The sequence below is a fragment of the Macrotis lagotis genome, chromosome 4 (assembly GCF_037893015.1).
Source record: "Macrotis lagotis isolate mMagLag1 chromosome 4, bilby.v1.9.chrom.fasta, whole genome shotgun sequence".
NCBI classification, from domain to species: Eukaryota; Metazoa; Chordata; class Mammalia; order Peramelemorphia; family Peramelidae; genus Macrotis; species Macrotis lagotis.
The window spans coordinates 61,729,290-61,755,490 of NC_133661.1; the positions used below are offsets into that span (position 1 = coordinate 61,729,290).

Sequence of the window (26,201 nt, forward strand, 5' to 3'; positions counted from 1 at the left end):
TTCATTTGATGTCATGATTTTCTTCAATTATGAAGGATATCAACAAGAAGACAATTTGAGAAACTCCCAGGAGAGACTTCACCTCCAGGATCCAAGGTTTGGCTTGAGTGAAGTACAAACATGTCCAGTTCAACTCTGCTGAATCAAGAAGCATAAGCTCTGGGGTAACTGGGGAGAGAGGCAACCTCAGCCTTAAAATCTTTCATTTTGCATAGGGATTCTCCTGTTTGCTCTTCTTTTTAGATCCCTATAGGTAGAATGGGGAATGTAAATTTCTCAAGTATTTAGCAATGTCATCTGAACTCTTGAGATTTGAAATTCTAATTCCTTTAGAGTCAACATTTTGTCCACACATCTTAGTGTTATCTGCATACTTCATCCTCATCTTAAAAAATTCTTTATTTTTTCCCCCAGTTACATGTAAGGATAGTTTTTAGCATTCATTTTCTGCAAGATTATGAGTTCCACATTTTTTGCCTCTCTTTTCCACAGTGCTAGCAGCCCCCCCCATAGCAAGTAATCTCATATGGGTTATATACCTTCATCCTCATTTTCATTGTTATGATCTTTTTTCCTTCTGAGAATTTGGTTCTTTTTCTTTCAGTTGACATTCTGAGGAATTTACTCCTTCTATAAACTTTCCTGAGGTCAATTGTTCCCATAGCTTCTGAGCTTTCAATGTGCATTTATCTAGGCCAAGTTTGACCCATTCTTCCACAATTTTCTTATGTTCTGATTTGTAGCCATTCCATAGATCCCTTTTATCATCATAGTCAAACTTAAACTGAGATTACATATATTCATCTGGGATTATGTTAGGTCCAGTGAATTTGGAACCAACAACCTTATGTCCTTCAAAACAGTCCGTTTTTTTTTAAAGATTTTATGTATTTTGGGGCGCCTAGGTGGTGCAGTGGGTAAAGCACTAGCCCCGGACTCAGGAATACCTGGGTTCAAATCCAGGCTCAAACACTTAATAATTACTTAGCTGTGTGGCCTTGGGCAAGCCACTTAACCCCATTTGCCTTGCAAAAGCCTTAAAAAAAAAAGACCAACTACTCAAATGGCAAAGAAGTAGCCTTTCAGGGAGAGATGCTCTGGGATTAATGTTTAACAACTGACTCTCTTAAAAGATTTTATTTATTTTGAGTTTTACAATTTTTCCCCCAATCTTCCTTCCCTCCCCCCCCACCCAACACAGAAGCACTTTGTCAGTCTTTACATCATTTCCATGTTGTACATTGATCCAAATTGAGTGTGATGAGAGAGGAATCACATCTTTGAAGTAGAAACATAAAGTAGAAGAGATAGTAAGATCAGACAATGGCATAGCAATTTTTTTCCTAAATTAAAGGGAATAGTCCTTGAACTTTGTTCAAACGCCGCAGTTCTTTATCTGGATACAGATGGTATTCTCCATTGCAGACAGCCCCAAATTGTCCCTGGTTGTTGTACTGATGAAATAAGTGTATCCATCAAGGTTAATCATCAATACCTTGTAGCTGTTAGGGTACACAATATTTTTCTGGTTCTGCTCATCTCACTCAGCATCAGTTCATGCAAATCCCTCCAGGCTTCCCTGAATTCCCATCCCTCCTGGTTTGTAATAGAACAAAAGTGTTCCATGACATACATATACCACAGCTTGCAAGGCCATTCCCCATTTGAAGGACATTTACTTGATTTCCAATTCTTTGTCCCCCAAAACAGGGCTGCTATGAATATTTTTGTACAAGTGATGTTTTTACCGTTTTTTATCATCTCTTCAGGGTATAGACCCAGTAGTGGTATTGCTGGTTCAAAGGGTATGCTCATTGTTGTTGCCCTTTGGGTATAGTTCCAAATTTCACTCCAGAAAGGTTGGATGAATTCACAGCTCCACCAAGAATGTAATAGTGTCCCAGATTTTCCACAACCCTTCCAACAATGATGGTTATCCTTTCTGGTCATATATGGCCAGTCTGAGAGGTGTGAGGTGGTACCTCAGAGAAGCCGTAATTTGCATTTCTCTAATAAATAATGATTTAGAGCAATTTTTGATATGACTATGGATTGTTTTGATCTCCTCATCTGTAAATTGCCTTTGCATATCCTTTGACCATTTGTCAACTGGGCAATGTTTTTTTTTTTAAATATGACTCAGGGGGCAGCTAAGTTGCACAGTCGTTAGAGCACTAGCCTTGGAGTCAAGAGTATCTGAGTGCAGATCTGGCCTCAGACACTTAATAATTGCCTGGCTGTGTGGCCTTGGGAAAGCCACTTAACCCAAATATCTTGCAAAATCCTAAAAAAATTATGACTTTGTTCTCTGTATTTTTTAGAAATGAGTCCTTTGTCAGAAACATTAGTTGTAAAGATTGTTTACCAGTTTACTATATTTCTTTTGATCTTAGTTGCAGTGGTTTTATCTGTGTAAAACCTTTTTAATTTATTGTAATCAAAATCATCTAGTCTGTTTTTGGCGATGTTCTCCATCTCTTCCTTAGTCATAAACTGCTCCCCCTTCCATAGATCAGACAGGTCAACTAGTCCTTGATCTCCTAATTTGCATATAGTATTGTTTTTTATGTCTTAAGCCTGTATCCATTTGGATCTTATCTTGGAATAGGATGTGAGGTGTTGGTCTAATCTAAGTTTCTTCCATAAGAACTTCCAATTTTCCCAGCAGTTTTTATCAAAGAGAGTTTTTATCTCTATAGCTGGACTCTATGGGTTTATCAAATAGCAGATTATTATAATCATTTCCTGCTATTGCACCTAGTCTATTCCACTGGTCCACCACTCTAATTCTTAGCCAATACCAGAAAATTTTGATGACTGAGGCTTTATATTAATTTTATTTTATAATAATTTTAAATGAAGTATGGCTAAGGACCCTTCTTTCGTACTTTTTTCATTAAATCCCTGAAAATTCTTGAATTTTTATTTCTCCAAATGAATTTACTTACACCTGTTTCTAACTCATTAAAGTAATTTTTTCGAATTTTGATTGGTCGGGCACTTAACAGGTGGTTTGGTTTTGGTAGAATTCTCATTTTTATTATATTAGTTGGACTTACCCATGAGCAGTTGCTGTTTGCCCAGTTATTTAAATCTGATTTAATTTGTGTGAGAAGTGTTTTATAATTGTTTTCAAAAAGTTTCTGGGTGTCAGGCAGTCCATTTTTCTGTGAGTCATAGCTGCACATTTTTAACAAGCTCTTTTGAGGTAGTCACAATATTCTCTTTCACACTTCTCTTATACCATGTTCTCCAGATGCACTGTACTCCTTTTGTTCCTTACGTTGAGGTCTCTGCTGCTTCAGTGCAGCTCTTTCTGAAGGATCTATTTTCCATGGCTCAGAGGAGAGAGATATATTGGGGAATATGAAAACTGATATCTTTTTCTTCCCTCATAGACCTCAATTGGTGCATTACCCAGCTTTCTCTGTTCTTCTAGCTCCTTCCCAACCTCCTTAATGGAGGCCTCCTGTGCTGGAAATACAGTAAGGTTGGTGTGCTTGCTTTCTGAAAGACTGTGAGGATATCAAATGGAGAGGTCTGGCTGGCCACTTAGAAGAGGGTTTACCAAACCCTACTATGATCTATGGAAAGGGGAGAAATGATGACTAAAGAAGTGATAGAGAACATAATAAATTGCAAAATGGATGATTTCAACAATATTAAGTTAAAAAGATTTTGTAGAAATAAAACCAATGTGATGAAGATTAGAGGGAATGCAAAAAATTAGGAAATAATCTTCACAACTAGTGTTTCTGACAAAAGATTGATTTCTAAAATATGTAGAGATGAGTCAAATTTATAAGAATTCAAGTCATTCTCCAGTTGATAAATGATGAAAGAATACAAAAAATAGTTTTCATGTGAAGAAATTAAAACTATAGACATATGAAAAATGCTGCAAGCCATTATATATTACAGAAATGCAAATTACAACAACTCTGAGATATCACTTCACATTTATAGGATTGATCAAGATGAAAAAAGGGAAAATGAATTGAGAATTTAGGAAAACTGGGAAACGAATGCACTATTGGTGGATTTGTGAACAATCAACCTTTCTGGAGAGAAATTTGTAGCTATACCCAAAGGGTATAGCAATACTATTACTGGGTCTGTATCTCAAAGAGTTCATAAAAAAAGGACAAGACCCATATGTACAAAAATTTTATAGTAGCTCTTTTCATAGTGGCAAATAATTGGACATTGACAGAATGCCCATCAATTGAGGAATGACTGAACAATATGAATGTTATGGAGTACTATCCTTCTGTAAGATATCATGAACAGCAGGACTTTGGAAAAGCCTTTAAAGACTTACATGAACTAATTCTGAATGAAGTGAACAGAACCAGAAGAACATTGTTCTCATTAATAACAACATTGAGAGATCATCAACTGTGATGGATGGAGCTCCTTTTAGCAATTCAATTGATATGCATTTGCAGAAGGATTGTCTTTAGTTAGAAGATTCAATGCAACTGTCATTGCATTCATGATTCCTACAATAACAATATCAGTAATCATCATGACAGAGAATTGTGCAGGGAGTCTAGGTAAAGGCAATCCTTTATTGCCCTCTCTAAAATCAAGAAGTTAGACTAGATTGTCTTCAAGTTGCCTTTCGATTCTACATCTGTGATCCTTTGCAACAAAGACTGTTGATGGTAAAATGTATGAAGAGTTTGCAGTAAGAATATAATAACTCAGTTTTATAAAGAATTCAGAGAAATGGAAATCATCAAAACATCACACTCAGAAATGATATAATTAATATTGGATTAAGGAGGCTTAAGTACAAATCTTTTTTCTTCTTTGTCAAGAAGTAGTTTACCACCAAAGCAGCTGGATTCTATCTCACATGGTCAATGAATTTATTTCCTTGGCTTACTTGTCCTTTTTTTCTTAAGAGGAACTATTTGGTTGGAGTAGGAAGTAGCAATGGGAAATGACAAAGACTTTTTTTTTTTAAGAGGAAGGAAAAGGTTGATTCAGTGGAGGTGCTCAAATGCATATAAGCCTTTTAACTTGAGAAGTATGGAGAGAAGAAACAATGTAATCTAATTTCAAATAATCCATAAGATTATATGCCTAAATTCTCTGCTCCAAATAGCAAATAAAAAGAAGCAAACTACTCTCAAAGAATAAAATAAAAACAAATACCTATCCAGACTTTTCCTCTAGGGACTATACAGTATTCTATACAGTAAGCAGACTGTGCAGTATATCCTGAGTAATTTGGAGGTGAGACAGAAAGAGAGGAGAGAGCTAGAATCCAATTCAAAGAATCTCAATGTATTATATCTTGATAAATTGGAAAGGGTTGGAATAATTCTATCATTGGACTTAACTCATTCATTCAGTGACCTTCTCCTATTCCTTCCCAATGGCTAAGAACTAGAAAAGAAACTGGAGAGAATCCCAACTAACATGTCAAGAAACCTGCCCACTCCACCCCAGCCTTCACCCCAAAATCACCTTCTAAAGATAAGCTACAAATCATGCCCCAAATCAAGGAATTAAAGACTAAATTCTCTACAACTCTGGAAACTCAAGAAGTTCACTGGCAAAATCAACCTAGAGAGAAGTCATCTTTCTTACGAAATGGGAACTTTTGATTTTCTGGCAGCAGGTCCTTGTATATCTTTCAGAATCAAAGGAATAAAAATAGTAAGAAATGGTGGCCCATACCAAAACTAGTTTAATTCCAGATATTTCTAGTCTTTCAGCCAGTAAGAAACAAGAACCAGGACTTTTGTTTTTTTTGCTTTCTGGAGATGCTCCCTCCTCAGGCATTCAGGCTTCCAAAGCCACATCTTCATCTATCAACCAATAAAATATCAGAGTCCAGCTACCTTTTACTTCCTAAAGTGGCTTCTGCTAGGAGATAAAAATCTAGTAAAAAAAACATTTTCCCATTTCATTGAAACTAATTCTCTCTATGAACTAGGACCAGTGATTTAACATGTTTTGAATGTAACCTTTGATTTCTTTTAGATCAGGGAAGTTAGTTTTTTTACCCACACATCTCCTTGGCCTTCAACCAATCAAGCCTATCTAGGAGTAGAGTAAAGGAACTTTAGGTTTTTTTGAGAAAACAATTAAAACTATTAATCAACAATAATCCCCATATCTGCATTAATGGGAGAATATTTGGGTTTTCTCTTTCTATTACGAATTTAGGTTGCTATATGAAAATAAAGAAAGGGAGGGTGCAAACAAATGAACATGTGGTTAAAGATATATCTAAATATATATACATAATAAAAATTCCAATATCTGAAAAATTTTTTAATTCTGAAAAATTAAAAATGAAAGAAGAAATGAAGGGAGGATGTAGACTAAGTCTTCAGCTCCTCCTGCTGAGACTCAGATGCCTCAGGCAATCTGTCTAAAAGGAATTTGTCAGATATTCCCTGCCCCTGCTCTAGAGCCTTAGTATTTTCCTGTGATGTAAAAGATGGTTAATAAATGCTTGTTGCATTAAATTGAAGAATGATTGAAATGGAAGATTTAGTCCAAAAAAGATTGTTTTCAGGAATTTTAAATGTCTAACATGGAAATGTCTTTGGGGCAGGAACAGGAGGAGAGCTGCCTTTAAGTCTTTTAAGAGCAGTCATCTGTTTGGATAGGCTCTTCTTCTCCTTGGCCACAAGAGAAAGGCTATTATAAATGATGACTAAGTTGATGAGTTGAGATGAAAACTCCCCCATAATTATTGATTAGTTGTGTTATGCTACATTGTGCTTAAGAAACATAGATGAGTCTTGCCATTTATTAGGAGGTTTTCTGTCACCAGAATGTACAGTTCCTATGTTGTTGGTTTGGACTTTTAGTCTTTTGAATTTTAGAACCTTTTTCTTCAGGAGAGTGGGATAATCTTTTCTGAAAAATTGTAGTAGAGACTCTTTGGCTAAGAAATGATCTAACTCTTCAATTATGAGGCATCCTCCAAAGGCTAAAGTTATATTTATCTCAGGATTATGGTTTAGTTCCATTGCTCATGTGAAGAAAAAGAAAGACAGAAAAGAATATGTACCTGAGACCTTGAAAGCCAGACTTCCGCTTACCTGGATAAACCCAGGTTCTACCCACTTCTGACCAAACACCATTAACAGCTACAAACTTAGGAAGAAGTAATACTTCTCAGTCTAAATCTGAGGGATAGACACTTTTAGCTAGACAGGAAGGCAGTCAAATTTAGACTGACCTAAGTCTGGGGACTCCTCTGGTCTAACATCTAATATTCTTTCCCTACCTACAGTCATGCTTTCTGGAGCATGTCATACAGGAAGTCCTTTGGCACTAGCATTCTCCCAACTTGGGTCTACTTTACAGTGATTTGGGAGGGGTCCAGTAGTACATCTGCCTCTCCTAATGCTCTGTACCAAGTCTCTACTAACAGGTCTTAAATACTCTCAATGTGAAACTTGTGAGAGCTCAAATATGGCAGATAGTTTTAGAATGGAGACCTGGAATGGTGCCCCATGATTCCTGAAGTGGAAGGAGCTCCTGAGGGGATAAGTGAACATTTCCTAAAACAGAGTTTGAGAGTTGCCTGGAGGCACTAAGTATAGTAATCCTCCAAGTAGTGTTAAATCCTGTTACTTAAGTTTTGGCTTAATTCTGAAATGAAATACATTCCCCACCAAAACCCCAAAGAAATCACAATCCTTTCTCACCTCTCAACTTGGTCTTTTACCTGCTGAAGAATGCATAAACTCAAAATACCATTAATTGACAAAATATGATGAAGTATTTTATTAGAGTGATGATCCATATACCTTGAAAAAGTCAAAATCTGAATTCTTCATGCTATTCAGAATTGATCATTGAATATAAATGATAAGGCATCTAGAAACATAAGATTCACAGATTGAACGTCTGAAGTCTCAGTCAGATCTCCCTGGGGGAGCAGCCAGAGCTCCCTGGGGGTTAGTCATATGTCCCTGGGGTTCAGTAAGATCTCCCAGAAGAGCAGTCGGATCTTCCAGAGAGGTTACCATATGTTCATTAGGAAGAAACATCGGAGACTCAAGTTTAACAGTTCTCTGTGATAGGTCAGTAGGATATACTTCTTGCTGTTCAAAAAAAGGGAACAATTTATTTGGCAGCTCTTTCTCTCCACTAGTCGTAGCTTTCTCCCTTGGTGACTGATGATGTGGGGTCAACTGTTGTCCCTGGCCTGTGGGATGTTGCTGGAGTTTTGGCTGCTGCAGCTGATGTAGACGCTCCTGTGCATATTGAAAAGGCACCTGGTGATAACTTGGGTACAACTGATCCACAGTCGATGTCTGCTGTTGCTGATTCAGTGGTGGCTTCACACCTTCACAAGAGAAGGTGCAGGAGTCATAATACTCTGACCCTGGAGTTTCCTGCAGGGTCCAGGAAGATGTCCCTTGGCTGGAGTGTCTCTGGGGTACTGACCCAGGGAGGTCACAAGGTTGAAGTGCATTTGAAGTTTTCATAATTTGAGAGAAGAAAACAGAAGGCCTTTGGGAAATGCTATAGGTATATAAACAAGCAGCCTCAGTGGCTGAAGCCCTACTCCTCCTCTCAAAGGAACAGTTCTTCCTGGGGCCAGCTTCCTGACAGGGCTCACCTGATCCTGAAGGGCACCTACATGCATTAAATGTTGGAAATGCTTGTTCAGAGAAGTCCTTGTCCAGAAATGAATTTGGAGACATGTTTTCTAGACACTTTTTCTTGAACTGGTAGAATCTTCAGATGCTCGCTTTTTGGGTTGTTTGTGATGTCTGCCTCTTCTATTTTGAAACCAAATCTGAGTGGGGAGAAGATAAAAATATAATGATTTCCTTTTGGCAAAATTTCTTTATCTGATACAGATAAAAATATGCCAAATAAGCAACACTTCCTTCCTTAAGGGCTATATTCCAACCCTAACCTGTTTGATCCTAATGGCAAAACTAGCCTGACCCGATTTAAAGCAACCCATAGAACAAATGAGAATGAAGACTTCACTTAGCTGAAGACTTCCTGTCCTGTGGCAGTGGATTGAGGTTCATCCTAAACACAATCCAAATGAAAGGGAAAACACAGACTTCTTTTGTGAGCTCATTCTATTCCTTCTCTCCACTGCCCAAGTGATATCCAACAGGAGCCCCACCTCCCTTTGTTTTCTTTCCTTTCTAATTCTTCATCAGTATAATTTTTCTCCACCTTTCTGCCAAGAGAATAGGAGTTCCCTGGGTGCAGGGATGTCTCCACCCTATCCCCCCCATTCAATTGAATACACAATAAAGCAATTGTTTTATTAGTATGTCCAATGTTCTGGGACATTTCTTCAAGTGTATATGTTAGAAACAATTTTTAAACTCCTGTATGTTAGAAAAACTTTTAAACTCCCTGCCCTCAGGGAGACTCTATTCTCCTGGAGAAGAACTGGGAGGAGGGGCAGAATCCAAAGAAAACTTCTGTACAAATAAAATACAATAAAATAACTGCTCAATACTGAGTATTTACAAGAGAAAGATTTTAGTGTTGTCCTTTTTATCCACCAAACCTAGTGTAAGCACTTTGTAGTCAGGCAACAAGTATTTAGGATAGTGCTTTATAGTATTACAGGTCTTGGGTTAGTTTCTGGGGATACAGAGAGTGGCTTTTACCTTGAAGAAATGATCCCTTAAGTCTCCTGATAAAGACTGCATCTGTGATTTGGTTGGAAACACATCATCCTTGGTGAGGAGCTCCCTCTATCAAGGCAAGTTGGCCCTTCCCTATCTTTACCTTCCCACCTGCCCTCCCCCCCACCTCTGTCCCCACCAGTTTGCAGTCTATTAGGATTGTCCGAGCACTGAGAGATGACTTGGTGAGAGATAGCCTAGCAAAGACATTGGTTCTTCCCTTTGAGAGCCAAGATGGTGAAGCCTGTTGGCAGCTCCAGTCTGACCAATACCAATGCCTTTAAAAAAATTTGTAATAATTTCATATTTTTCCAATTACATGTAGAGATAAATCCAAAGCCAGAGTTGAAGTCAGAAAGATGAGACTTTTGGAATCCAAGTCCTGCCCTCTATCTAGCTCTTTATCCAGTTGCGCAGAGTCAAACATCCCTTGTGGCAAACTGCTGTTTCAGTTGTTGGAGGCAGGAGGGCAGTAGAGGAACCACAAGTGCAGTCCAAGTTAACACCTACTTTTCCCGAGTCCTTAGATAAGAGGTCACACCCTTCTTTACTAACTTTGGTTTTAGCCCACCTAATAGACTTTGTAGGAGGTCCCTATTCCTCTCCTAATGGTGAGCCTGCTTTCAGAGAGCATCTCCAGAAAATAAAGGCAAGTAGGCCTTCTGTTTCTGAGTGGGAATTTGAAGGGACAGTATAAATATCCTAAGCCCTCAGTGGTTCTCCATTACTTCCTATCCTTGCTTCTGACCTTTTGAGTCTCCAAGAAAAATGGCCAGTAGGACACCACCAGAGGAGAGGAAGTCGGATTCTACTAGTAAGTAGCACACTTTCTGGTTTCAAACTCTGCCTGGCATGCTGTTATTTTGCCTCTGGGGACGGTGGGAAAGATTCCCTATGGTATTCCTATGTTTTGAATTTAAAACTTTCTTCCTTCAGTTGAAGGCAAAGCTTCTGGGACAATTTTAGAGATTTGAGTAGTTCAAATTTCCCCTCACATTCTACTCTAGTAGAGACATCATTGTTTACCAATTTGCATATAATATCACCCAAGAACAATATCAAATACTAAAAACAAAGAAGGGGGTAGCTGGGTGGTACAGTGGATAGACCACTGGCCCTGGAGTCAGGAGTAATTGAGTTCAAATTCCACCTCAGACACTTAATAATTACCTATCTCTGTGACCTTGGACAAATCACTTCATTCCAGTGCCTTACAAAAAAAAATTGGTTAAGTCTGTAGGCCCAATATTTAAAGGGGTATGATTTCCATCCTCAAGGTTGAGTTCATTGTCTTGAAAATGGAAATTAATGCCTTGTTGAAGGAACATAAGTGATCCTTGAAAACATTTTTTAGAAAAAAACATTCAAGGGTTACTACTGAGGAAAGACTAGAACTGGGTGATTTTTCTTCTCTGGGTGTCTTGAAAAGGTTACATCCTCTTACTCCAGTGAATTGGAATACTTTACATATTGGGGGATGGGTTGACATTGGTCTTCAGAGATTTTATAGTAAATCATAACAGTAATGGCACACATTGATCTCTCCAGAGGAGGACAAGGTACAATATAGAGCTGGTTCCAGACTTAGAATGGCCTGAATAATAGAAAACCTGTCTCTGAAATATATGGGCTGGGGTAGTAAAAGTAATAAACATAAAATACCAACTCACCAAAATAGCAACCAAGTATGGAAAATATTGGATTTGGGAGTCAAGAAGACCTAAGTTCTCACCTAGAGTCTGACACTTAATGATTCTGCAAAAGGGAGGGAGGATGTCAAACTCTAATTGTTGGGGAAGGGGGTTCCAGATATAGAGAATGCATGGCAGAGTTCACTAGGCTGGGAGAAAGAAAGATTACTTGTTCACTTGTGGAGAGGAGAATGTAGGAAAAAGCTGCACAGGGAGGTTACTCACAAAGGATTTAGGGCCAAGTTTAGGAACTTGGTCAGAATATCAACAGAGATGGAGAAATATCAAAACCTTTAGAGCTCAGTTATTCCCATTCTTTTCTACAGATGAAAAAACTGAAGCCAGAGAACTTTATTGACTTCCTATCAGCTTAAAAGGCCCCTTGACTCTAGATGCCCTATTCCTTTTTCTCCTCTCTCTGTATGTAATGACAAATGAAAAAACCTTTCCTGTTTTTGTTTCTTGAAGGTGTTTTTGAAGCCGGGGCAGGAAGGGAAGTGAGGCAGAAGGGAAGAAAAGACAAATTGAATTCTCCTTTGCCAGTGTCCAGTGGGACCTTTTGGATAGGTGTGGACCAGGGAGACTTAGGAGTTTCTAGGAATGCGAAGTAAAAATAATGAAAAATTGATTAGCCTAGAAGTGGAAAAGAGGAAACAAGATGCCAGGGACACAGTAGAAACCTGAGGATAGACTTCAGACTTTCTACAATACTTAAGAATTCAGGAAGAAAAGGTAGAAGCAATGAACAAAAGGAGAGAGAGAAACCCATATTGGGGAATCCAAGAGAGTGGGAGTGAAACAAGGTCCAGGTGTGTCCTGATCAACAAAGGGAAGGGAGTTCTCCTGGTTCTGTAATCTAACTAAAATTTTTATCCTCCTTTTCTCTCAGTTTACAATTCAGAGTCAACAAGAAGAAAACGCACACAGTTTACAAGAGAACAAATAAATGTTCTTGTAAATTATTTTGAAAAAAACCCCTATCCTGGGATAGAAGAAAGAGAGGAACTTTCCAGGCTGACCAATATTCCTGAGTCTCGAATACAGGCAAGTAGAGAGCTCATGTTTACATGGTAAAGATTTGGAAAAGACTTCATCTCTATCTATCTATGTGTATGTATGTGCATTGAAAGTTCTTTTATACATTGCATAAACTCTCTGTATAAAGAAAATCCCTACATTACCTCTACTTTCCATGCACCAAGTTGATAGGTTCATATCTATTTGGGTGACTTCACTAGTCTATCATTCATCATTGTAGAATGGAAGACACTTAAGTTTTCTTGTTTGTTTGTTTGTTTTAAATGTATCGGGTTTTTTTGGGCCAATAAAAACCATCACCATTTTTCCAGTACTTCCTAATACCCACCCCAAAAAATAGAGTCCATCCATCTTTCACATTATCCTACATTCAGTGGTTCAACCAAATAGGAATGCTAGTTTGTCACCTTGTCATCTGCTACTATTCACACAAACTGTGACCAGATAACCTGAAGAATTTGCCCTCACAAACTGATTTAAAAAAAAAAAAAACCTAAGTAAGGAGCCATTCTTTATCTCACTTTTACCTAACCTTAATCACTAAAGGGACATTGCCTCAGTTAAACTGAGATCTAGTAAAGATCTTAGCTTACAAAGATCAAAGCTTCTCACTATATTTGGGGCCAAATCCAACTGTCCAGATCTGTCTTGCTACTGGATCCAGATACCTACAGAAAAAAGAGTGAGGTTGGTGACTTTGCACAATCCTCCCTCACTTAAATCCAGTTCACTTGAAAATCATGACATCTCCCTCCTGATGTCAGTCCTTTCCAAAACAAAGAACACTCAACAACCACAATTTGATAGCCAGTCTCTAAATGTTGGGCATTGCCTACCTTCCAATGCTTTGCCACCACAAAAAGAGCTGCCACAAATATTTTTCTTTAAATAGATTTCTCCCATCCTTCCTCATTTTTTATCTTTGGGAGACACATACCTAGCACTGGTAAGCAATATTGCTTTAACGAAACAAAAACTGATCTTTTTATCAGAAGTAAAAATGAAATTTAAGTAACAATAATGGAAATCATTCCATTTTGTCTTCTCCCTACTCAGGTATGGTTTCAAAATAGAAGAGCCAGATATCACAAACAACCCAAAAAGCGAGCATCTGAAGACTCTACGAGCTCAAGAAAAAGAAGGCGTCTAGAAAACGTGTCTCCAAATTCATTTCTGGAAAAGGACTTCTCTGAACAAGAATTTGCAACATCTAATACATGTAGGTGCCCTTGTGGATCAGGGGAGCCCTGTCAGGAAGCTGGCCCAAGGAAGAACTGTTCCTTTGAGAGGAGGAGTAGGGCTTCAACCACTGAAGCTGCTTGTTTATATACATATAGCATTTCCCAAAGATCTTCTGTTTTCTTCTCTCAAACTATGAAAACATCAAATAAACTTCAACCTTGTGACCTCCCTGGGTCAGTACCCCAGGGACACTCCAGCCAATGGACATCTTCCTGGACCCTGCAGGAAACTCCAGGGTCAGAGAATGATGACTCCTGCACCTTCTCTTGTGAAGGAGTGAAGCCACCACTGAATCAGCAACAGCAGACATCGACTATGGATCAGTTGTACCCAACTTATCACCAGGTGCCTTTTCAATATGCACAGGAGCCCCCACATCAGCTGCAGCAGCCAAAACTCCAGCAACATCCCACATTCCAGGGACAACAGCTGAGCCCATATCAGTCACCACAGGAACGTCAAGGTCAGATAAAGCTACCACCAATGGAGAGAGAAAAGGAGCTGCCGAATACATTGTTCCCTGTTTTTGAACAGCAAGAACTATATCCCACTGATCAATGTCAGAGAACTGTTGAGCTTGAGTCTCCTAGGTTTCTTGCTAATGAACATATGGCAGCCTCTCTGGGAGAGCTGACTGACCCCCAGGGAGCTCTGGCTGGCCCCCAGGGACATCTGACTGACCTCCAGGGAGATACGACTGAGACTTCAGATGCTCAATCTGTGAATCATATGTTTCTAGATGCCTTGTCATTTGTGTTAAATGATCAATTCTGAATAGCATGGAGATAACAGATTTTTGACTTTCAAGGAATATGGATTGTCATTCTAATAAAATACCGCTTCATGGTGTGTCAATTAAGGGTATTTTGAGTCCATGAATTCTTCAGCAGTTCTAAGGAGTGAGATGTGTTTGAACTTTTGTTTGTTTCCTTGCTTTAGGTGGAGAAATGGATATCATTTCAAAATTGAGTTGTAGCTTACGCCACAGAATGTAACACTACTAGGAGGATTACTCTACTCAATTCCTCCAGGCAAATCTGTAAGCCCACAGTTTTGGGAATGTTTATTAGTCCCCCACCACCACCACCACCACCAAGAGCTCCTTCCACTTCAGTAATCATAGGGACACCATTCCAGGATTCCATTCCAACACTTATCTGCCATATTTGAGCCCTCACAAATTTTGCATTGAGAGTGTCTTAGACCTGGTATCAGACCATTGTAGAGACCCAGTGCAAAGCACTGGGAGAGGCACTTAGGACCTGAGCTGGATGAAGTACTTAGACCCCAAATCACCAGAATTGGGAGAATGCCACTGTGTCCAAAGGACTTCTAGTAGTATGACATGTTCAACCAAGTATGACTGTGGCTGGAAAAAGAATATTAGAGGCTAGGTCAGGGGGCACACAGCCTAAACTTGACTACTTTCCTTTTCTACCTAAAAGTGGCTGTCCCTCAGATACAGACTGATTTGTACCTGTTGGTCAGAGGTGGGTAAACCTGGAGCTTATATGGGTGTACCTGAGTCTTTCTTTTAAAGCCTCAGATACCACTTATTTCTGTCTTTCTTCACATGAGCAAGGCCACTAAACCATGATCCTGAGATGAATGACTTTAGCCTTTGGAGGCTGCCTCATCATTGAAGGCTTAGAGGATCTCCTAGACAACAGGCAGTGGGCTGGCTCTACTACAACTTTTTTGGGGGAGAGATATTATTCTTCTCTTGAAGGGAGGGTATTAAAATTCAGAGGAGTAAAAGTCTGAACCAACAGTCCTAAAATTGTTCCCTCTGGTTGCAGATAACCTGCTAATAGATGGCAAGAGTCATCTATGTTTCTTAAGGACAATGTAGCAAGATTCATCCAATCAAAAATTACAGAACATTGACAATGCACAAATGGTTAATATAATCAGTGATCTCTGGGAGTTTACATCTCAACTCAACAACTCAGTCATCATTTATAATAACCTTTTTCTCTTGTGGCCAAGTGGAGAAGAGTCTATCCAAATGGATGACTGCTCTTCAAGGACTTAAAGTCAGCTCTCCTGGTAACCCCTTCCTCAGGGATATCTCCAGGCTAGACATTTCAAATTCCTTGAAACTATCTTTTTTAGGGCTAAATCTTCCATTTGAATCTATCTTCAATTTAATTCAATAAGCATTTATTAAGCATCTTTTACAGCACAGGTGCTTCCTCAAGAGCAAGGGCAGGGAATATCTGACCTATGGCTATGGAATTATTTGGACTTATGGTATTTTTTAGGAAATATAGACATTCAAAAGAAGTCTGTAATTTTTCTGGCAGACACAACAGAGTTTCTTTTAACTTCATAGTCAACTAAAAACAATTCAGAGTTCAAGCTAGAGATTGTATGTCCTAAACACAGGAAGAGTCCACTGACCTTAAAGACCATGGGTTCCTACAAGACAGTCAAAACAGGGTCATCTGACTTGCTTAAGTATTGTTGTAGGAACAAAGGAAAAAGATGGCAGAGGTGGGGGTGCTATTCTAAGGCTAAATTTTGGTAGATAGATTGAAAGATGGAAGAACAAGGGTACAGGGAATTCAATGGTGCTAAACTGTACAGAGTTGGACTCCTTACCTAATGGCCAAACTTGTGAATTCAGAAAGGCAAGATAAAACTTGAGGGAGAAATAAAAAATGAGAAACTAAGAGTCAAGATGAGAAGGAAGATTGTTTCAAGAGAGCTATCAACCCTTTCCATTGTGAACTACTTGAGAGCAGTCAACTGTCTTTTGCTTCTTTTTGTGTCCCCAGTGATCAGTACAGTTTTTGGTACATATGTGCTTAATAATTCTGATTCATTGATTGCTTCAGAAGTAGAGATGGAGGGGTAGGATCCTGGGATAAGACATGGGTTTTTTTCTTTGAAGATGATGAAGGTAGTATTTTTTGGTGATGATGACAGATAAGTGCATTGATCTCTACTATAACTGACTGGGGCACATCAGTGGTCTGGTCAATGGGATCTGAGGAAGGAGACAGAGATTTGGCCATTCTTTGTGCACAGTAAGTACCCTCAGAAGAGAAGGCCTAGTGTCAGAGCTCAAATAACATATATTAGAACTAAAGAGGAGGCCCCTAATTTCAAACAAACATGCAGATGCAGAAAAAAAAAGTTCTAATTTAGGAAGTAAAGTTGAAAATAGGAATAAACAGAATACAAAAGTCCTTCTTTGTAGACCCAACATTTAGCATAATGCCTGCCCACATAGTAAATACTCACACAAATTTGTATAACAGTCCTAGGTTTGGAGGGGGGGGTCAATGACAAAGACAAATTCTCCATCATGTATTTTTTTCCATATATCATTATTTACTTGTATAGCAGTTTTATCTTTGCTCCATTCTTCCTTCTATCCCTGCCTTTAGCAGAATGAAACCTCCTAGTGGGCAAGGAGTTTAGCATTCTTAATACACGAAATAAGTGTCCTTGCATCTAGTACACTTTAGAAATAGACCTGTAATAATTGTGTGTGGAATAGAATGGGGAAAAACATTTCTTGATTTCAAGGTTTTGTACTGTTTGAGAGTGGGGTGGTAAAAAATTCACTGATGGAGACAGGTAATAGTCTTTCTTTTGTTTTTGTTTTTATATGGCAATGGTGTTGAGTGGCTTGCCCAAGGCCACACAGCTAGGTATTTATTTATTAAGTGTTTGAGACCAAATTTAAACTCAGGTACTCCGGACCCCAGGGCCACTGCTCTATCCACTGCACCACCCACCTAGCCTCCCATAGAAAGGTCATACTCACGTTTAAGGCCACAATTATGTTATTCACACTGTGCTAACCAATTCTGAAAATCCCATTTGATCTTCATAACAAAACTGAGGAGGTGGTTACTATTATTATCTGTATTTTAAAATTGAGGAGACTGAAGCAAACAGAGACTTGCTCAGGGTCACACGCAAAAACTTTCAAGCTAAATTTGAGCTCAGGTCTTTTTGACCTGAGTGCTCTGCCTACATTCTACAATTTCACCAAACCCCATTTCTCAATGTAGTTCCAAAGAAAATCCTTACCAAAACAAAAAAGAAACAGAAAGAGATAAGGTGAATGGAACCTTCCCTTTTTCCTAATCTTCAGTCAGCTTTCAGTCTTATGAAACACCTAAGAATTATAAGGGGCAAAAACCAAACTTGAGAATTCACTGATTTACAGAATCCCAGATGAAAACCTTCCTTCTAAGATAAGTTCGTACCTACTCTGCACTTTCTAATTTGTCATTTCTGAAGACAAATGACTAAAGAATCACAAAGATTATGTGACTGCTGCTAACTGAAAAAGAAATACCAGAAAGTTCACAGGAGTAGCATCCAAGTGCTAGCTCTAACAAACAAAATACTTACCTAATTGATAATTATCATTTGGTCTGGGTCCACCTCCAGAGTACAGTTCTCCTGCTTTGCCCTTCCTCATCCAAGATTTATGTGATTTGCTCTCCAAGAGGCATGGGAATACTTTTGATTATTAGAGGCAGCTGAGTTTCATCAAGCAATTGGGATTTTCAAATTAAATTCCATACAGAGACAGAATTGATCAGCCACATTGAAGCCAACCTACTTCCCCAACTAAAACTGATCTAAAGCCTTTCTACTACCCAATCTCTCCCTTCCCCTTTGCAGGTCTCAACTTTTGGAGACCATTTTGGTTACTGACCTAACTGATCAGGGAAAGTCTGACTAAGGCTACAAACATTTTTCTTGCCTGGAAAATTTGCCTCAGTCTATCTTTGTTGTATTTTTTAATGGCCACCCCATTGCACCAACAGTGGGAAAATACAAAGTAATATCAGGAAAGAATGTTCTTCCATCTTAGAGGTTTCAGTTAAGGATCTTCTTGAAGACTGGTCATTTGCAACTGATTTTTTCAATTTAAATTTTTCCTAGACCTGTGCTTCTGAGCCAGCTGTGAGGAGAAAACTTTTAACTTCATTTTTTTAAAAGTGTAATATTTTAAAGAGAATATAAAAAAAATCATTGCTTTTTCCCATTATTACCTCCTATCCCAGGCAAAAAGAACTTATCATTTTAATTAAGCAAATACAATTAAGCAAAACAATTCAAATCATTGACCCCTTGTGACAGCACAAAAACTCCTCTTATAATTTGTTACCTTTTAATCAAGAGTAGGAAAACTTTTTCCTGAGTTTTCTTTATTCAGTATTTGCCATGACAACAGTCTGGGTTCTGGTATCTCTTGGTGTTTTTCCTGAGTTATGATACATTAATCTGAGGACCCAGGTGATCCAATTCCATAAGGAACATTCTTTTCATTACACTAAGACTTACTTCCTAATTTCCTACAAAGTACAAGAAGTGCTGCTATACATTTTAATTGGAGACTATCTCCTCTCCCTTTGATCTCTTTGAGGTAAATGCTCAACAGTGGTCCAAAGATATGAATAGTTTACCCAACTTTCAAACACTATTTTCTAAATTAGTTGGGACATGAAGTAGAAGTCTCCCTAGATCCCTTCTGCTGTGGAAATAATTTATCTCCTTCTTTGCCAATCTCTTGGTAGGTCATGATTTCTCCCAGGCTGTGACAAGGGAAAATCTCCTTGAGGACCTCTACATTGAGTTCTCAATCTAAGACAGAGTTTAATATAAGACAGATTTCCCTGTAGCCCAACTGATAGACTTGCACAAATTATCTTTTGAAGGTAACTTCACTTCCCGAGCCTCACTTATACTAGAATTACAAATCTTTGAGTGTTAAAGGAAATCATGTAATTGTTCAGGATATCTCAAATATCAGACCCTTATTAGACTATACATTTGATGACAAGATTTTTTCCCAATGAGCTACCCTTATACTATTTGAAATGATTTTGTCTCTGCAAAAACTGCTGAGGTTTTTGTAATGAAGAGCAATCCTTTTAGAACCATAGATGTGAAAGATATTTGATCTGAGTATCTTCTATTTTCCTGTGGTGAACTTTAACATTCTGTTTTCGCCAAAAGGACATTGTACCGAATAACAATGATAATGTACAATGATCAACTGTACTCTCAAGTAATACAAAGATCTAAGGTAATTCCAAAGGACTCATGATGAAAAATGTTATCTGTCTCCAGAGAAAGAATCGATGGAGTCAGTGCAGATCAAAGCATAATTCTTAAAAATTTTTCTTTTTTAATCTGTATTTTCTTACATGACATGACTAATATATAAATGTCTTGCAGGACTGCACAAGCATAACCTATATCAAGTTGCTTGTAAATGAGGGGGCACGTTAGGCGGGGAAATCTAGAACTCAAAGTTTTTAAAAGGAAGAAAATATTTTTAACTTATTTCAAGTTTCATATCTACCAAACACATTGTGATATATTTTCTACCCTCCTTAGCTTTTATAAAAGACATATTTTAATTTTATTAAATGAATATGGTGGAAGTGAGCTAGGTGGTGAAGTAGAGAGAGCATGGGTCCTGACAAAGGACCTGATTTCAAATATGACCTCAGACATTTAATAATTGCTAAAGTGTGTGATCTTGGGCAAGTCACTTAACCCCATTGTCTTAAGTAAAATGAAAAATAAAACAAAATGAATATGAAGAGAGCTTTTGCAACTTTTTAGTTCTTAAAATTGATTGATAAGCTGAGAGATAATGTTACCTACAGAACTTTGAGTTAGAGTGGTTTGAGCTAGAATCCAGAGAGTGAAAAAAATCTAGAGAATGAGATTGCTTCCAGAGAAGTTGGAGTCCATTCAGATCAAGTAGAGTGATGTGGAGATATGATCCTTAAGTAATGATGTGGTGCGGCTTTTTTATGTTAAGTCTTCTTAAGGTTTTCTTATGATCAATTAAAGAAATCTACCCAAAAAACTGTCTTACCAACTTCTTTTTCAAGTTAAAACCATTACCAGTTTAAAGGAACAAAGTTACCCTTTTGTACCCCTTCGGTATGGTCTCAAAATAGCAGAGCTATTTCCATTGTATTCATATCCCCTTCTTGAGCAGGTGAGCCTAATCAGGAAACTGTTCCAAGGAGTTGGCTACTCCACAGAGAGGAGGAATATTGCAGAGTAGGAGGAGAGCTTCAATCAGGAGGCTGCTTGCTAAGACAGATACGTCTCTTGTGTAGGACTTGTGTCCACAATGCTTCCTACTAGAAATACGGCTGCTGTCCTCTTCAGCTTGGGATTTCCATGCCACCTCCCTACCCCAAACATGGAGCTGCTGCCACTTTCCAAAATCTGAGATGCCAGGTGCCAGTCATAGGTCTCATGTTAGGAAATATTTTACTGTCTGTGTAAATAGGGAAATTAGTCTCAGCTGCCTAGGGACTCTGGCTCCTGAATTTTTCAAGGAATGTGAAGGTGTCATGGGGTGATTAGAATTCTAATAAAGTAATTCAGTTTGCTTTGTTAATTGAGGGTCCTGAGTTTGTTAGTGATTGAGTAGAAAGGTCAAGGTGAGTGACAGGACAGGATTATGACGATATGTTTAGGGCTTGTTTATTTAGGATAGTATTCGGCGGAGTTTGTATTCATTTCAGAAGGAAGATGCTACTTGAGACAAAGGGTTCAGCAATAGGAGGACTACTATCTTCTCAGTGTTCCCCAGCAACATGCTAAGACCAAAGCTTCACGAAATGTTCACTTGTTCCACCAGGAGTTCCTTCCACTTCACTCATGCCTCCATTCCAAATATACTGGATACATTTGAGCTTTCACAAAACAACAGCAACCACCACCTGTCCGAGTACCTACTGTCCTGAAGAAGCTGGGAAAGAGATTGCTAATTCAGAGGAATCTATTCCTGAGGGGAATGAGGGGCATGCCCTGAGGGAAGAACAAGCACAGACCAAAAACTCTAATGGAACTTCATTTAAAGGACAAGGAATCTGCTGTTCCCTGTCAATGAGATCATGCAATCAGATGAGAGGAAGAGGCCCTACATTAGCATTATGAAGCTCAAGAGCTTAGAGAAGAGGAGATAGAGGCCTATAGAATAAAACTCCAGAGGCCACATCATCCCATGGCTTCTTTCCTTGGACAGCAATGATAGGACTTGGAAGAAGATTCAGGACATCCAACTAGTAGCTCCTCTTTTATCTCTTGGTAAAGGAAGATGAAAAACCTTTGTTTTTCTTACTAAGTTGGATATATCAGGGACTCTCTCTCTCTCTCTCTCTCTCTCCCTCTCCCCATTGCAAAGTCCTAACCAAATTCTGTATTAGGCTGTCTTCCTTCTACCTTTTAGCTATCTCCTTTAGATTTTCAAGAAAATGTAATGTAAGGCGAAGCTAAGTGACACAGTAGATAGAATACCAGACCTGGAGTCAGCAGTATCTGAATTCAAATTTTGTCAAATTCATAAAAGAAACAAAAGTCAGTGAAAATGAAAATGCCCTTCCCATTTGCATTTAAATTCATGACTGATTGGAAATCAATCCTAAGGAAGTTGATAGGTGAAGGCTGCCTAATCTAAAAGGAGAGCAAAGACTGTAGTAAAAGTGTTTCTTTTCAAAATCCAATCTTCCTGCAGATTCTTCTCCAAGCCAAGGAAGCATTTTTTTGGTAGTTGACTTTTTTGGGGGCTTTTGCAAGGCATTTGGGGTTAAGTGACTTGTCTAAGGTCACACAGCTAGGCCATTATTAATTGTCTGAGGTGACATTTGGACTCAGGTACTCCTGACTCCGGGGTGGGTGCTCTGTCCACACAGCCACCTGGCCACCCTGGCTTACTTCTTTCAAAGAGAGAATGATTTATTTAAATTTAATTGGCTCTTCTAGTATGCCAACCCAGTTAGAGAATCGTGAATTCATCACTCATTTCACTGACCTTTTCCAACTCCAGCCTTTAAACATCTCACACATAGTGGAGTTCTTAAAATAAGTCCTCTTACACACCCCTAACTTTTGTTCCCTTTAGGAATAAGTCAGAAATATTCAGTTAGATTCATGTTTGCTTCCAGGAAAAAAAATGTCCACTATGGCCACAGTACAGGTAAAATATATTATATTCAACAACAAAAAGGGAGTGGAACAATGATGATTTCCCTCAAGAAGTTACCTTCAACTTGTCTATTCTCAGGCTTTTAATGACAGAACTTTACAAACTCTTAAAGAGAAAATCATTAAAACACAGAACAATGAGAAATCTGTAAAACACTTTCCCTATTTTAACTCCTGTGGTTCTCATCACAACCCTGGGAGGCAGTAGGCATTATAAGCTTTTTATTTTAAATACTATCTATGATCTCACAGGCTTAGGGAGCTCAGCCTGAATTTCTACTACCCAAGCAGATAGATACCTATATATCAAAGAAAGCATCAGACTTGGCCAAGGTCCCATAGTCATGAAGTTGCCAGAGCAAGGCAGTAACAAGGTCTTCCTCATACAGGGACCAGATCCCCATCCACAATGGCACACTACATGGCAAAGGTATTACTTTTTCCATTTTAATACATGGGGAAACTGAGGCTTAAAGAAGACCACTTGTCTGAGTTCATACAACTAGTAAGAAATAGCTGATCACCTATCCAGCTCTCTATTCACTGTTATAGATCTCTGTTCTGAGGAGTCCAGTGTCATAGTACAGACTGGGGCTTCACAAAGTCCCATGCTCAGAACTCTCAACAAATGGTCGAACATTTATCTTCATCATGTGCAAATGCTGCTAAATGTGAAGAGTCAGAGATGTTAAACCCACCCTTCCTTCCAAGGAGCCTAGACTCCAGGTTTGGAAATGAGACAAATGAAGAGTAAAAAGAATCTAGGAAAATAAGCTGAAGAAACATGCAAAGAAAATTAATCCACAAAATGGCAATAAGAGTGGATGCCCCCAGCAGGTGATTTTGGCTATTGTGGGTTTTTTTTTTTTTAATAAACTGAAAACAGTTATTAGGTGAGAAGGGACAAATATCTGTGTTTACTTCTCCCTCACTCTGTGACCTAGGGAAAAGTCTTTCCCCTTCCACTTATTTTGTATGTAAAATTTAATGAAATTAGGGAAAGAATGACTTTAGAGAGAAGAGCTCTTTGGAAAAAGCTCTTGGGAGTTTGTTGAGTCAGACCTAAGATGCAAAAAATGAATGATGCAGGGCAGAGGCTGAGGCTGGCTGTTTTTAATTGTGACAGAACTCAATACAGTTAAAAGGCATTTTCAAAAGTTGAGTAGACTTGGGGCTGCCAAGAGCCTTCACTAACTCAACTTTCAAAGTGAAGTCCTGGTTTTTGTCACAGACTCTCTAAATAACTTTGACTAAATCATGTCTCAGGACTCTAAGCAACACTAGAAAATAGTAAGTGCGGTTATTTTTGTTAGGGGATAGAAATGCCAATTAGCATTGATAGAGGGAGTTTCCTCACCCAGGAGTTCCCAAAGTAATTGAAGTCAAAGGTCCCATCCCTATCAGTAGGTTAAAGGTGAGATGCTTCAGCAACTAGTATCATTCCTTCAAGGCAAAATTCTTTGCACCCTCAGTGAGTTGGCCTAGGGCTCAGCAAAGGGTGAGCATTTCCTATAGGCTTCTTTGAATGAATTACTACTATATGTCTATACTAAGCTTATATAGACTATATGTCTATAGTTAGAGACTTCTTGTGAACTTGAAAAGGGAAAAAATTAACCCAATCTTCCTCTTGTGATTGCATGGAATACACTCTGCATCTTGTTTGCTTGGGTAGAAATTTAATTCGGATTCCATTTCTCCTAGATCCTGCCCCCACTAGAATGGAACCTCTGGGAGGACAGGAATGTAAATTTTTTTAATGATCTCAAAGAAGAATCTCTTCACCTAGTATCTACTTGTGAAGCAGTCATTTAAAAAATGTGTATTATATTACACTGGAAATGAAAGTAAAGGTCACTCATATAGTGAATTGAGGTCAATGCAAAGATAAGGAATAAAGGGGTTTCAGGATGGAGTGTCTTTCTATTGGGATATTAACTGTGGTGACATTTAAATGGAAATTTTCTACACTAGTCAACTTCATTCACTTTCCAAGCTTGTAAAACAAGACTTCAGAATTGAATAGATAAGCGCTGCACTTCCAATTTCACTGATATGGAGAATTCCCGATGAGAAGCTCTTTCTGCTAATGTTGAAATTAACACCTTCTCCACACTTTCTAGTTTCAGGCTCCTTTAGGTCATTTAGACAAATTCTACTTTCCTCCCAGCAAAATTGTTGTTTCAGTTGTTGCTTGAGGGACTGAAATTCAAATCCAAGTTAGCAACTGAAATCCGAACTGACAGCTACTTTTCCTCACTGCTTAGAAACAACGATCCACCCTTCCTTACCAAGCTCTTTTTACATAATCCTCTTTAATAGATACAAACACACATATACATAAATAGTGACCTTGCCTTCAGGAGCATCTCCAGAAAATAAAGAAGGGAAGGAGTTCTTGGTCTCTATTAGTTGAAGCTTGAAGGGAAAGAGAATAACTACCTGGCCTAGGCACTTTGGTGTTTCTCCATTACTTCCTAACATTTGGATTTGTTCTTCTGACTCTTCAAGGAACATGGACACCAACTCGCCACCTGAAAAGTGGAAGCCAGGTTCTTTTGGTAAGTGAGAAGTAATTTGTTCCACAAGGAATTGCTGAAGTTTGGTTCCTTTCCTATGGGAATCTTTTGTTGCCATATCTATGTTATCCAGGACTTCCAGACTTTGAATGAATTTACTCTTTAGATGAGGAGATAGCTCCTGGGTTTGTTTACAAGATATTTTACTATTTCAAATTTCCTAAAGCTTCTGCTCTAGTCAAAGTGCCATGTCAGTGGTCCCTGGGGAAAAAATGATCTATGAATGAATGAGTTAAATCACTTGCTAGTTTAATTCCAATTTTGTGCATTTTATTATTAAATAATACTTTGAGACTTCTTGTGAATTTGAATAAACCCTCTTCTCTTCTCCCTTATTAACATACACTCTAATCCAAATTATCTAAGACCTGTTTATCATTTTGCTTATTCTGTCACCCATGGAGAATGAAACGTCCTAAAGGAAAAGAACTGCTTAAAAGGGTGGAGATTTTGAGGAGAAGGTTTTGTATCCTTCACATCTTTCTTGGTCTTATGATGCTAGTAGTTGGCAATGGTTGAGTTGGCTTTCCTTGATGCTTGGAAATATATCTTTAAAATATATTTTCAGAGCTGTCATACAGACTATACTTGAAATGGTTCCACCTAAGTGGGAATATCTTACTACAATTTTGTGGGACAGGTCAACAAATTTTTCAAAAGCTTCATAACAAATCAAGTCAGGACGGTTTGCATTTATCTCTGGAAGGGAGGGAAAAAAAGATGATTTGACCTATTGGATATACAACTGGCCCCAGAATTAGGAAGACTATCCGGTTAATTAGTTTGCCTCTAAATACCTGGGTCAAGAGGTATGTAACCTATAGCACCATCTAGGAGTCACCTTGAAGGAATGCTTGACTTCTTTGAAATGTAGGTGATAAGTCTATGAAAAATTGCTTTTGGAGTGGGGGTTGGGTGGATTGGTGAGCATGGATGGATATGATATAATTAAATTATTCTTTGAGGGCATGGATGTAGGATATCCATTTAGGAAGATATTACAATAGGAAAACCAG

At 38.5% G+C, this 26,201-nt stretch overlaps 1 pseudogene; it reads right to left on the reverse strand.

Moving 5' to 3' along the window:
• Window positions 1-247: 247 nt before the first annotated feature.
• On the reverse strand, window positions 248-8,687 carry LOC141522657 (uncharacterized; annotated as a pseudogene).
• Window positions 8,688-26,201: the final 17,514 nt, after the last annotated feature.